We start from the raw sequence: 12185 nt of genomic DNA, 5'->3' as shown, positions 1-12185 counted from the left end.
AACACTACACTTCAAAGAACTTTTAATAATATACACTGAGAATCTCCCCAAGACCGAACGTTTCTGAACACACAAATTTTTAAGATCTAATGTTCACTAGAGAATGCCTTTTGGATAACTCTGTTCTAACAACTTAATTCAACTCTCCTAATGAGATTATGTGAAATCCCAATTTTATAAAGATTATATGAAAATAAGAAATGTTATTAGCATTTCACTTACATAGTTCCTTTAAATAAGAACTCAGCCCAGTTTTTACATAAAGAGTCACATAATCAAATAGGCAATTCATGAGTCTAAAGGACTAATTGTACAATTTAATTTATCCATATAATAACAAAATACGAGTCACATTTCCACATTAAACATGGCTTGAAATTGCCAATTTTCCAACATGCCCTTGGAAGCATATACCATTTGTTTTTATATTAAAAGGAATCCAGAGATTTTCACTTTATTTTTTTTTAAAGACCAGGTCTTGCTCTGTCGTCCAGGCTGAAGTGCAGTGGCAGGATCATGGCTCACTGCAGCCTCTACCTCCCGAGGTCAAGCAAACCTCCTACCTTAGCCTCCCAGGGAGCTGGGAATACAGGTGTCTGCCACCATACCCAGCTAATTTTCAATTTATTGTAGAGACGTCACTCATTATGTTGCCCAGGCCAGTCTCAAACTTCTGGCCTCAAGTGATCCTCCTGCCTCAGCCTCCCAAAGTGCTGGGCATACAGGTGTGAACCACCACGTCTGGCCCCGAGCTTAATTGTTTAGGTCTTAGACAACAAATCTCAAGCATTCATTTCTCCTGGATGAAATATCACTTTTTACAAATAATATTTTTTAAATCTTCTGCAATTTCTGCCACCTTTACAAACAGAAAAATAAAAACTCTCTGGAATAGACTATATATACACCCATAGGGCCCTTTCAATGTGTAGCTAAGAAACAAGCAATGTGGCCATGCACTTTTAACATCGGAATCCATTATGCATTAATAGTTCAACAAAGGAAGCACTTTTCCCCAGACTCACATTCCATGTTACCACTTCCACAGTCAAAGCACTGAGGTTAATTCCTTTGAATTGCTATCTCTTCTCTTCTGCATACCATCAGCAATCATAACTGTAATCATAAAAAGTCTAGACCTCAAAGAAGCAGAAGTCTTAGATAATCACATCAAGGAGCTGCAAGTTTCAATTGCCTAACAAGAGCCATGGAGTGTCGATGAGTGGAGTGGTCAACCTTTCCTTTTTTATTTCCTTTTGAAAAATATGGCTGAATATTTCTTCATATTTAAAAATTAAAGAATGTAAAAGATGGCAAAAAGCAACTGACAACCCAGCTTCAGTATCAAGAGTCAACAGACAGTCAGGGGGACTGGTAAACTAGAGAGCAAATGCCCTTTCTTAACAAGTGAGCTGCTATTTAGTTCGAGACCCTCACTACCATACAGGAATGCAGGCCGTGTTGCCAGATCTTTCAGTTTCTAAAGAAAAAAAACAAAACAAACAAACCAAAAAAGCTAGAAATCTTATTTTACATGAAATCCCTGAGTTCTTAAATGTTGCTTGCAAAGTTTTTAAAACACTGTACAAAACCAAATGCAAAAAAAAATCTGTAGGCCATATCCTGAAGCCCAACTTTACAAATTCAATCTCATTGATCAAATCAAATGAGGCAAGCAGTATCATCCAAAGATGTCCCACTACTTGCTCAAAGTTGAAAACATAATCTAAGATCAAAGAGATGATTTCATCTCCTTGTAGCACCACATATTTACCACACGTTGATTCATTTCATCACCAAATTTACTACGGAGCTGGAGCACCTACTATGGATTAATATGCTGTTCCAGAAACTGAAACTTCACCAGTGCCCAAGACAAAAAAAGAAAGGCAAAAATTCTTGTTCTCATTAAGTTTACATTCTCGTAAGGGGAAAGAAACAATGAATATAAGTAAATTATGTAGTATGCAAGAAAATGATACATAGTATTTTAAAAAACAGAACAGAGTAATTGAAATCAGGAGCACTAACTACATCGTCCCCTACCTTATGAAAGTTTTATTTGGGGCCAAAATCTTTTCTAAGGAGATAAGAAGCCGAACATGGCCAAACCATGTAACTGGACAAATTGACTTTGAATGTCTCCATTTCCTTATCCATAAAATAAAGATACTGTTACCTGATCTATGTAGCCCCAACTTATGTTGAGGACAACCATTAGCTAAATATTTGAGTGAACAAAAGTGAAAATAACACTGTTTTAATGGTAGAAGCATAATACTGCCTCATAAATCTTTCCAGAGATTCAGAATATACATATATGTGTGTGTGTGTGTATTTTTTTTTTTTTTTTTTTTTTTTTTTTTTTTTTTTTGAGACAAGTTCTCACTGTCACCCAGGCTGGAGTGCAGTGGCACCATCACAGCTCACCACAGCCTTGACCTCCCAGGCTCAGGTGATCCTCCCACCTCTGCCTCCCAAATAGCTGGGACTACAAGCGTGCACCACCACTGCCAGCTAATTTTACTTTTTTGTAGAGATGGGGTTTTGCAACATTGCCCAGCCTGGTCTCAAACTCCTGGCCTCAAGCAATCTTCCCACCTTGGCCTCCCAAGCTGCTGGGATTAAAGACATGAGCTACAGCACCCAGCCCAGCATACTTTGTAAATGTCCCAAGCACTTTGATCCTTCCAAAGTAACAAGTAGCCACTAAAATCATTAATGTTTCCCTTCCATTCTGATGTTGACTAATCCAAAGGCTACAGAACTGTGGCAACCTCCATGACCTCTAGGAGAGGCTCTTACTTTTTTATACCTCTCTATTGTCTGAAAAAAAATTTTTTACTAAGAATATAAATAACTTTCATAATTAAAACAAAAAATAAACTAAAGTCACAATGCAGTTAAGAAACAGAACTAAACCTATGCCTGGGTCCACATGGCTACTATACTTTCATTTCACAAAAAGATCAATAGATTTAACAGTGTAGAAACAAGATTTATAATTCCTGATTTTAGTGTGTGTTTTTTATTATAATCTGACTACATCCTGAAGTCTAAGAAGATGTCAATATACAGAAGAAATCAAGTTCTTCATATTTTCCACCCATCTTCACTCTAATTATTCAGCACTTACCATTTTTATTATGAATTTGCTTCCTACCAACTACCTGATGTCTTGTATTCTCTGTGAAGTTGCTAGTGAAGTGTTTTATTTGATTGTCGTAATTACAGGACATGATCATTGTGAGATACCCCTCCATAGGTCTCTCATGCTTCTACATATCCTGCCATTTCGTATCAAGGCCGTTTCTCAAAGTTATGTTTGCAGTGAGCAACCTGAACAGACACATGAGGTAATATCTTCCCCCTTGGAACAAAGAGCAAGTTCATTTACTGCATGCTATAAAAGCAGCGGATTCTACGAGTTTAGTGTTCCTCAGCAGCAACGCAAACCCAAAGTGTGTGCAGCTCCATCTGCACGCTCCATCCTTATCACCCCTATGGGACATGGGGGCAAGGATGAACCAACATAGGCATGCCAGTAAGTTCTAGGCACAAGAGTTTACACTATTTGGTATGTCAGGAGTAATACAGTTGTTTTTCTGTGGTACAGGAACCCCTTGTCTTCTCCCAATATCCATGAAACTGTGGCAGGCTAACTATCACTTGAAGTAATGTAAAATCAAAACCCAGAGTCAACAACATCAAATCAAGTTAAATAATCACTTATTTATTCTGAGATGTTGTTCTTGGTAAGCTTACACACCACATTTGCAAACATTCTAAACCTAACGGCATGCCTAGTTTCTTCTGTACTTTATCACTAAAGCACACAAACATACATACAGACATGAAATATCACGCTCCATACTGGGTTTCAGAAATGTTTAATAAACTTCAACGGAATCTAGCTTTCACTAATTCATTACCTCTTACTTCTAAATGAGTAGAGAGCTACATCTGGATGTGAAACTGGCATTTCCAATCCAGTTTTCTACCCTTGCACTCCCTCAGCACTGACTTCAGAGAAAAGAAGACTAAGTTCTAGGCAAAGAGTCATAAAAATCCACATTAAGTCAAACTTCTCTGGGCCTGAATCTGTTTACCCACAAAGCAAGAGGGCCAGACCAGAGGGACTTGTCTCTTTTTCCAGTTACAATTCCAGTGATTCCACGTTCAGCCTATACATGTGTGGAACATTCTTTGCTGCTTCGTTCAGTGCTGGAGTAGGTTACGAAGTGTGCTCCTGCTGAACGGCTGGAGAATGAACTAGATGTCCTCTCAGGATGACTCCCGGCCCTATAATCCCATGATGTGCTTATAATGGAATTTGGCTGTCCTTATAATTAGAAATGTAGCTTGCTGGTCACACATCTGGATCAGATAAATCTGCACAAATAGCATTTCACCAGAAGCAGAAATGCCAAGCATCCAGCAGCTGTGTTGTTACATCAGCCTTGAAAATAACAAGGAATACTATTTATCCATAGAAAGTAAACGACTGGGTCAGGCAGGAATAAAGCTCAGTTTATTCGCATTAGTTGGGGACAGGAAAAAATGTTTATAAAAATATATACTGGTCAGACCTCCACATTAATTTATGAGAGTGATGAAGAAAATAATTCATATACACAAAAGAATTCAAATGCCAAAACTATATCCTTATTTCCTGCCATCTTAATGATGAGTTTCTTTTAATTGAACTTTTATAAATGTAAGAGGCTCCCCTGACTTGCATCTCAACATATCACGCAGAATTGTGAACCTAATCCACAATTAAGTATTATCAAAGTGTCAAATGTACCCTGGGAATATTCACATCCATAGAAAATAAATGTGTTTCAAGTTAACAATTAATTTCACTCAGCCATTGCGCCCGGATAATATAAAACAAGAGGAAATTATTTTCCTTAAAAGAAATAACAGCTCTTTTTAGCAATTAGGTAAGCATTAACTACCTTTCACTTTGAAGCACATTTCTTAAAACCGAAAGCGTAATGCACTAATCTAATTGCTCTGAAGAATAACTGTCAAAAGACATGACTAGTGACAAATACGTGTGAATACCAAATCTGTCACCTGTTACTAACCTTACCAACATAGCCATTTGATCTTCTAATTTATAATACTGTTCAGAATTTTATTTTCTGCATTCAAAAGTTTATTCAGCATATTATTGACTTAAGGAAAAAGAAAACTTTTCTATCAAGTTGATGCCCTATTTTGAAATGTATGTATGAAATTAAGTCTTAAGGTTTTATCCTGTAAAACGTAAAACTCATAATAGAGTCACTTTATATAAAATTATTATGTACCCATAATAATTAAAAATTAAAAGTTAAAAAGTCACTTTACATGCAAAGCACAAATATGGAAAATCACAATATTAGCATGACTGCCCTTACTTCAAAATTCCAGACTCATGTCAATAAGTTTTGTGCTCTGTAAAGAAAAACAAAGAGAACAAAAATCAGAGAGCTACTGAGACAAAAGAAACGCCACCCACACCACGGTTACATTTCTGATTAATGAAGAAAACAGTGATGATTAGAGAAGTAAAGTAAGACAGAAGCAAATTTCTGTAGTTGCTAAGTGGGAGAATCCAAAAGGTAATCGAACTCTCAGTTCTTACATCTGTAAACTGCTAGTGCCAATTAATACCTATGATCAATCCCGAAGAGAGTACTGGGATAAAAAAGTCAACTGAATAGATGAATCTTAGGGAAAACAGAGTCAATACATCACAACTTTCAATCGCTATATATCTATTGTTAAACTAAAATCTTAGACTAGAATGACACCCTGATGGTCAATCAGTTTTTAAGAGTGCATTAACTATTTCCAAACAAAGGGAAACAATGTAAGCAGCTGAAGCCCTTAAGTTGTATGAATTCCTAAGTAAGTTACTATAAGGAAAATGAGTCCAACCCTTGAAACAATCTAACAGTTGCATTCCAACAGAGAATCTACCCTACAAGGATTTTACATGAAACACATGAGGTGCCCTTAATAGACACAGAGAGGAGATTCACAGTCTAACTCCCCTCTGAGGCCTGGCAGGTTTTTACTAAATAAACATCAACTTTGAACCCAGGATGGACACATCAGTCTACCACCACCAGATTACAGGTGAGCTCTGAGCCTTCGGGCTTTATCCCAAAGTGAAACAACACTAGAAGGGCAGGTTCCATCCCTTCAAGACTAGAGTCAAAAATTCAAAGATTCCGGCCTGGGACAGTGCCTCACACCTGTAATCCCAACACTGTGGGAGGCTGAGGCAGGAAAATTGCCTGAGACCAGGAGTTCAAGACCAGCCTGGGCAATATAGCAAGACCCTTCGTCTCTAGGAAAAAAAAAAAAAAATTTAATTAGCCAGGCATGGTAGTACGTACTTATAGTCCTAGCTACTTGGGAGGCTGAGGCAGAAGGATCACTTGAGCCCAGGAGTTCAAGGTTGCAGTGAGCTAGGATCATGCCACCGCACCCCAGCCTCAGTGACACAGTGAGACTCCGTCTCTTAAAAAAAAAAAAAAGAAAGAAAGAAAAAAAGAAAAAAAATTCTAAGCTTCAGAGGATGCCTTCAACTTCAAGGGTGGGAACTCCCAAGACATGGTTAATAGCAGGACCACACTCAATTTCAAAAATCAATTAATGAAATATCCAATCTCCTTTCAAAGCCCTGGATACAAGGCAATTAATGAAACTGGGTAGTACCCCTTTATTTTATAATTCAGGTAACTGAATGTCATTAGCAACTAGGTCTAAGAATGAAGTATGAACACTTTGTAAGGCAAACCTTATTTTTCTGTTTTGAGTTTTTCCGTAGCTCCATTTTCTTGACTGGGCATTTAACAAACTTTTTGTTTTAGGACCCTGTTTGTGATCTCAGATTTGAAGCTGAGCATCTGAGATGTTACACAGCCTCATAGACAGGGTTTCAGTTACCAAGACTGACAGATCAACAGCTAGGCCAGCAGTGCAAAAATCCACTATCTGTTTTTAAAGCAACGGATTTTCTGCCTCCATGCTTTTCATTTCCAGGAATAATACTTCTCTCACGACAGGCAGAGACTTGTAAAATGAGGAGGAGTACTTATCAGAAACCAGACTTCCTCCCTCTCCACACCCAGCACCTCTCTTTAAAAAATGTCCCAAATCCTGTCTTTATTAGAACTTGAATTTTGTCATCTTAAAGGATACTGGTGACTTGCCCATATTATGGCTATACAGGAATTATCTTCCATCCCCAGTGCTAACGTAAGACCTCAACAACAGCCAGCACAAGAATAATCCCAAGATACCTCTGCTTTGGTGGCAGAAATGCCCTGATTGCAAAATTTCTTTCCAATTATCTGAAGTCTTTTGTGTCTGTATCTGTCCAATTTACTCGCCAGTTTGTTCTTCCTGATCTCTTCTATTAAACTAGCAGGAGCATCTGGTACTGCAGCTCCCAACACAGAATCCCCCCAAGGCCAAACTTCATCTTTGGAGGAAGGGAAAGACCCATTCTGGATTTAACAAGCATGAGGACCACACAGGTTCCTGAGACTTAAAACACATTTATTTTTTTTCCTCCAACCAGCCGAGGACAGAAGATACTGAGGCCTTGTCTCAATTCTAACATGCTATAGTTTAAGAGCATGACTTTTGCAGTACTTAAGTAATGATGAATTCATAATTTTGTTGTCATGTCTTCCTAATTCTGGGGAGATCATTCATTCATTTATAAATCTAGGGCCAGATCAAACTAGGTCAACCAATACTGACCTTATATAAATGTCAATCTCTACCAAGGCCCTACTGCACACATAATTTCTATGAGGCGTGAATTAAATTATTATCTCAAAGGTTACTAAAAGACCGACCTCAGAGATTTCGTGAGGAAAAGTCATCAGCGTGTTCTTTATTACCTGTATCAACAGATCGTGTAGTAAACACATTCCCGTGGCAATCATGTGATGGTCATCACCAAGAGAACTTCCTTTAGAAGGCTGCCTTGGGCAGGAACATTGAAAACTTTCACCTGAATTGCCCCTCTTATTTGAGGAATGCACCCTCAAACCAATGAGCACAAGAAAGACGCCTGGGTGGCAGCGGGCAGAAAGTTATCATTAAAGTCAAAGTGTTTAGTGCAGATTGCCCTCAACGAAAGCACCACTGTTTTCTCATCTACATCAACCTTAATGTTTCAGTATATATAAATATCTACCCCCAATCAGCCTACTGCTCATTTCAAAGAAGCTAGTATGAAAAGACAAGGCAGGTTTTTTTCACAAATGAACTTTACTATTTTCAAACAAAAGGAAAGGAATACATTCTGCAGTCCCTGGCTCCTCTACCTTCTTCTGATGCAGCGACCTACATTCCACTGGAGGTTGACATTGCGACAGCCCCCAAACCACAAGATACTATTTGCAGGTCCATATTACAAAACAGCTATTTTCACATATTTCAAATTGGGGGAAGGGTTCATTTTAAGAATTAGTACAAAGTGTCATCTCACCTTAAAGGACAAGTCTAAGGAAAAGAATTCACAGAAAAAGAGTTTAAAATATAAGCTCTGGCTGGGCACAGTGGCTCATGCCTGTAATCCCAGCAATTTGGGAGGCCAAGGCAAGTGGATCACCTGAGGTCAGGAGTTCAAAACCAGCCTGGCCAACATGGCAAAACCCATCTCTACTAAAAGTACAAAAATTAGCCGGCCATGGTGGCGGGAGCCTGTAATCCCAGCTATTTGGAAGGCAGAGGCAGGAGAATCGCTTGATCCCCGGGGATGGAGGTTGCATTGAGCCGAGATCAGCCCCTATACTCTAGACTGGATGACAGAGGGAGACTCCATCACAAAAAAAAAAAAAAATAACAAATCCAAGTAATTAAAAATAACAAAATATGAGCTCTAATTTGGATGTCTACCTAAAGTTATAATAATTAAACACATTCCACTTTTCTGTGTGTTTTATTTTGGTTACTATTTTTTGTTTTGAGGCATCATTCCGCTGTAAGCCAAAAATATAATGTTTTAGGTAAATGTAATACCAAATACTATTCCAGTCCACCTTTGGGAACTTAAATTACTAGGCAACTTAAAAGTATTCAAGTTTTCTTTTTTGGGGGGAAAAAGTCAAATATTTCTATAACGGGAGCCTTTCTACATGAGATCACAGAAAAGAATTCATTAATTTTCTCTCAGACAACCACACTGGAGGCCAAAATCTTTGTTCAGGGAAGGGAGAGCGCATTCATCAATTAAGTGTAGTAATGTTGTGGGGCTTTGTTTATAAGTCCGACATAAATCGCCATCTGCTAACTTGGACTAGAAAGCTTTAATTGATATTTATGTAGTTCAGAATAAAGTAAAGGAAGAGGCCTGTGTGAAAACACCACTCCATAATGATTTTCACACCCCTGGATCAATGCAATCCTATTCTGACTGAATAATGTCATGTTTAAGGCTTCCTTCCCATGCCCTTTCATTATCTAGACATTAGTTTTCTCATGTTCGAAATATATTTACATCTCCTATGACAAATTGCTAATTTGTAAATTTTCAAACAACAAAAGGAAAAAAAATCAGACTACTTTTTAAAAGGTAAATAAACTGCAACTTCACCTAAGCACAGATTTTCAGTGCTTCAGATTCCTTAAATTACATTCAACTTATTATAAACATTTTTTTTAACCAATTTATTCCTATCTATTTCAAATGCTGGACCTCCAGTTATTCTTTCTTGATTAATTCTACTTACCTATCATCATTTTCAAGTTGTATTTATTATGTGATTTGATCACTCATTTATATAATTTCATTATGCAGATTTTGTTTTCTAACTAAAATGCAAGCTTTGAAGATAGAGACCCTATCTTTTGTTTATTTTGTTCATTCAAATCTCTTGCCCTATTACTTTACATAAAACAAACATAAGTCATTCAACCTCTAAAACCATTAACCTTGGCCCAAATTTACCCATGACAAAATCGCTCCAGGAAAAGTTATAATTTTATTTAAAAAGTGTACTTTATGTTCCCAAAGAGTTAAAGACCCCTCTTGATGCCCTGTGACCTGACTAGAATTCACATGCCTTTATCACATACAATGGAAACTTTCAATCTTCCTTTAACCAGTCTGAACCTCAGGAAAAATAACTTCATATTTCTGTATTTTTATCATTTTAAGTCTATAATTTCCACTCTGTTTTTAAAAAAAATTAAAAATAATAAAGGAAACAACACATAGGTGCCTTTCTCAGAAACTGACATTTCATCTTTGCCAAGATGTGCACTCAAGTGGAAAGGCAGGAGGAACTCACAATGAAGAGAGTAAATGCCTGACAGCCTACAATAACATGGTGCCCTAAAAGATCACGTGCAACTGAGCACTACCGAGGAAGCTCTATGACTGAGCGCTTGGGTATTTCATTTGACATTGCCATACTCCTAGCGGCTAGTGCAATTCTCTACAATGTACACTCTCTAAATGCAGACATTTTTGTTTTGCTCACCGCAGTGTCCTCAAGCACCAAGGATAGCCCTAACACACAGTAGTGCTCAGTCCACCTATAAAGAACAAACATTTGTAGAACAAATGTGTAATACAATGACATTAGTAGGAAATGATATAAAAGAAAGACCCTGCCCTAGTTAAATTTTATTTTGAGATTACGTTTCTTCTGGTAGCTTAAGAGGGATACAAACCATAAGTATCCAGGAACAATTGACCAGTACGGTGATGAGTCAAAATATCAAATCACAAAAGAAAAAGCTTTAGAAACTGGGACCTTAAGCCTGTAAAAGAGGACTAAAGGCAAACAAGCTAACCATAGTTGAGTTTACAGGGTTATCATGTGAAAGAAGAAACAAATGTGTTCTAGGTTGCTATGGAGTAGTGTTTTTTTGAACTCCAGGTCAGGACCCATTCTTGGGTCACATAATCAATTTAGTGGGTCACTGACTGGCATTCTTTTAAATAAAATCGAATAGAATTGCATCACAAAGGAAAAAGGCAAGTACTGATTTGTGAAACTTTTGATTCAGTTATATGTATATAAATGTGTGTGTGTGTGTTGTGTATGTATGTGTTTACTGGGCTACAATGTAAAACATGTTTCTCAATGTGTGCCCCACTCAAAAATATGTAGAAAAATAGTGTTATAGAAAGCCTATCTCTGTCCATGCCAATTTAGGCTCAATATAAAAATGAGACATGTTACAACAAAAAAAAAATTAACTGATTCCTTCTAAAAGTTGAAGGGTCAATATCCACTGACAAGGAGCATTCAGCTTTTAGAAGGAATCAGTAAATTTCCATTTTTGTTGTTGTTGACATGTAGTGGATATTTCTGTATCTTCATATAGAAATCAAAAACTGAAGGAAACCTAAGTGACCTCTTGATCCCACTTTTTCATATCATTAATCACAAAAATGAAGAGATCTAAAACCAAACTGGTGGGCAGAGGCCGAACCAGGACTAGAATATCATGCCTCTAGCACAGGCCAGTGACCAAGTGTCAAGATGTTGTCCAGTAGGTCTCAGCACTAGCTAGAACGGAGAATTAGATGGCTTCCCTGGTTCTTGGCATTTAAAATTATTTGATATAAAACTACAAGTACCATACATATCTTTGGACAGTCAGTTTTATAAATTATCAGGATAAAAAGATAATAAGGACTATATTATTTATAGAGCTCAGGACTTCAAACATGATAAAAGTATTAAGGAAGCATTAAAGACCTCTTCCTTCAATGTTTTAGAAGACACAAAGACAAGGAAAAAAAGGTTTTTGGCAACATAGGTACAAATGTATTAAAATCAAGAAGTTCAAATACTTGTGATTGGATTATGTTTAAAACTCTGTAATTCTAAACACACGATCACACAGGCTTTCACTCGTGCAAGGCAAGAAAGTTTTGTTATTGGAAGGAAGTTGGCAGAACAGAGTGGATAGTTTGACACTGGATGACAACATCAATTATGCCAGATGGAGTTCTGCAATAAGCTAACTGTGGGTCCCCAACCGGTAATCAATCATGTGACTGTGGCCACTAACGGGCTAGGGGCCTGCCAAATTTCACATGACTGATAGTTATGAAACAGCTTCCTTTCTGTGTGTCTCAAAACAGGCTTAAATTACCTTATTTTTTTCAGCCCTTAAAGTATAACCCATGCTATAAAATAGCAAACTAA

At 37.4% G+C, this 12185-nt stretch overlaps 1 protein-coding gene across 4 annotated transcripts in view; it reads right to left on the bottom strand.

Annotated features, from left to right (window-relative positions):
- Positions 1-12185, bottom strand: part of FNDC3B (fibronectin type III domain containing 3B) — a 363826-nt gene that overhangs the window by 315371 nt on the left and 36270 nt on the right. The window contains exon 1 of one of the 4 annotated variants that reach the window (XM_050780058.1): positions 5409-5428. The exons of the other annotated variants lie outside the window; for them this stretch is intronic. The gene's annotated coding sequence lies outside the window, so the exon portion shown is untranslated. Of the gene's footprint in view, positions 1-5408; positions 5429-12185 lie in introns of those variants that run through there. 4 annotated transcript variants of the gene reach the window in all.

Source organism: Macaca thibetana, chromosome 2, assembly GCF_024542745.1.
Source record: "Macaca thibetana thibetana isolate TM-01 chromosome 2, ASM2454274v1, whole genome shotgun sequence".
NCBI classification, from domain to species: domain Eukaryota; kingdom Metazoa; phylum Chordata; class Mammalia; order Primates; family Cercopithecidae; genus Macaca; species Macaca thibetana.
Note: the sequence above shows the minus strand (reverse complement) of the source record. Positions and strands in the feature narration are given on the sequence as shown.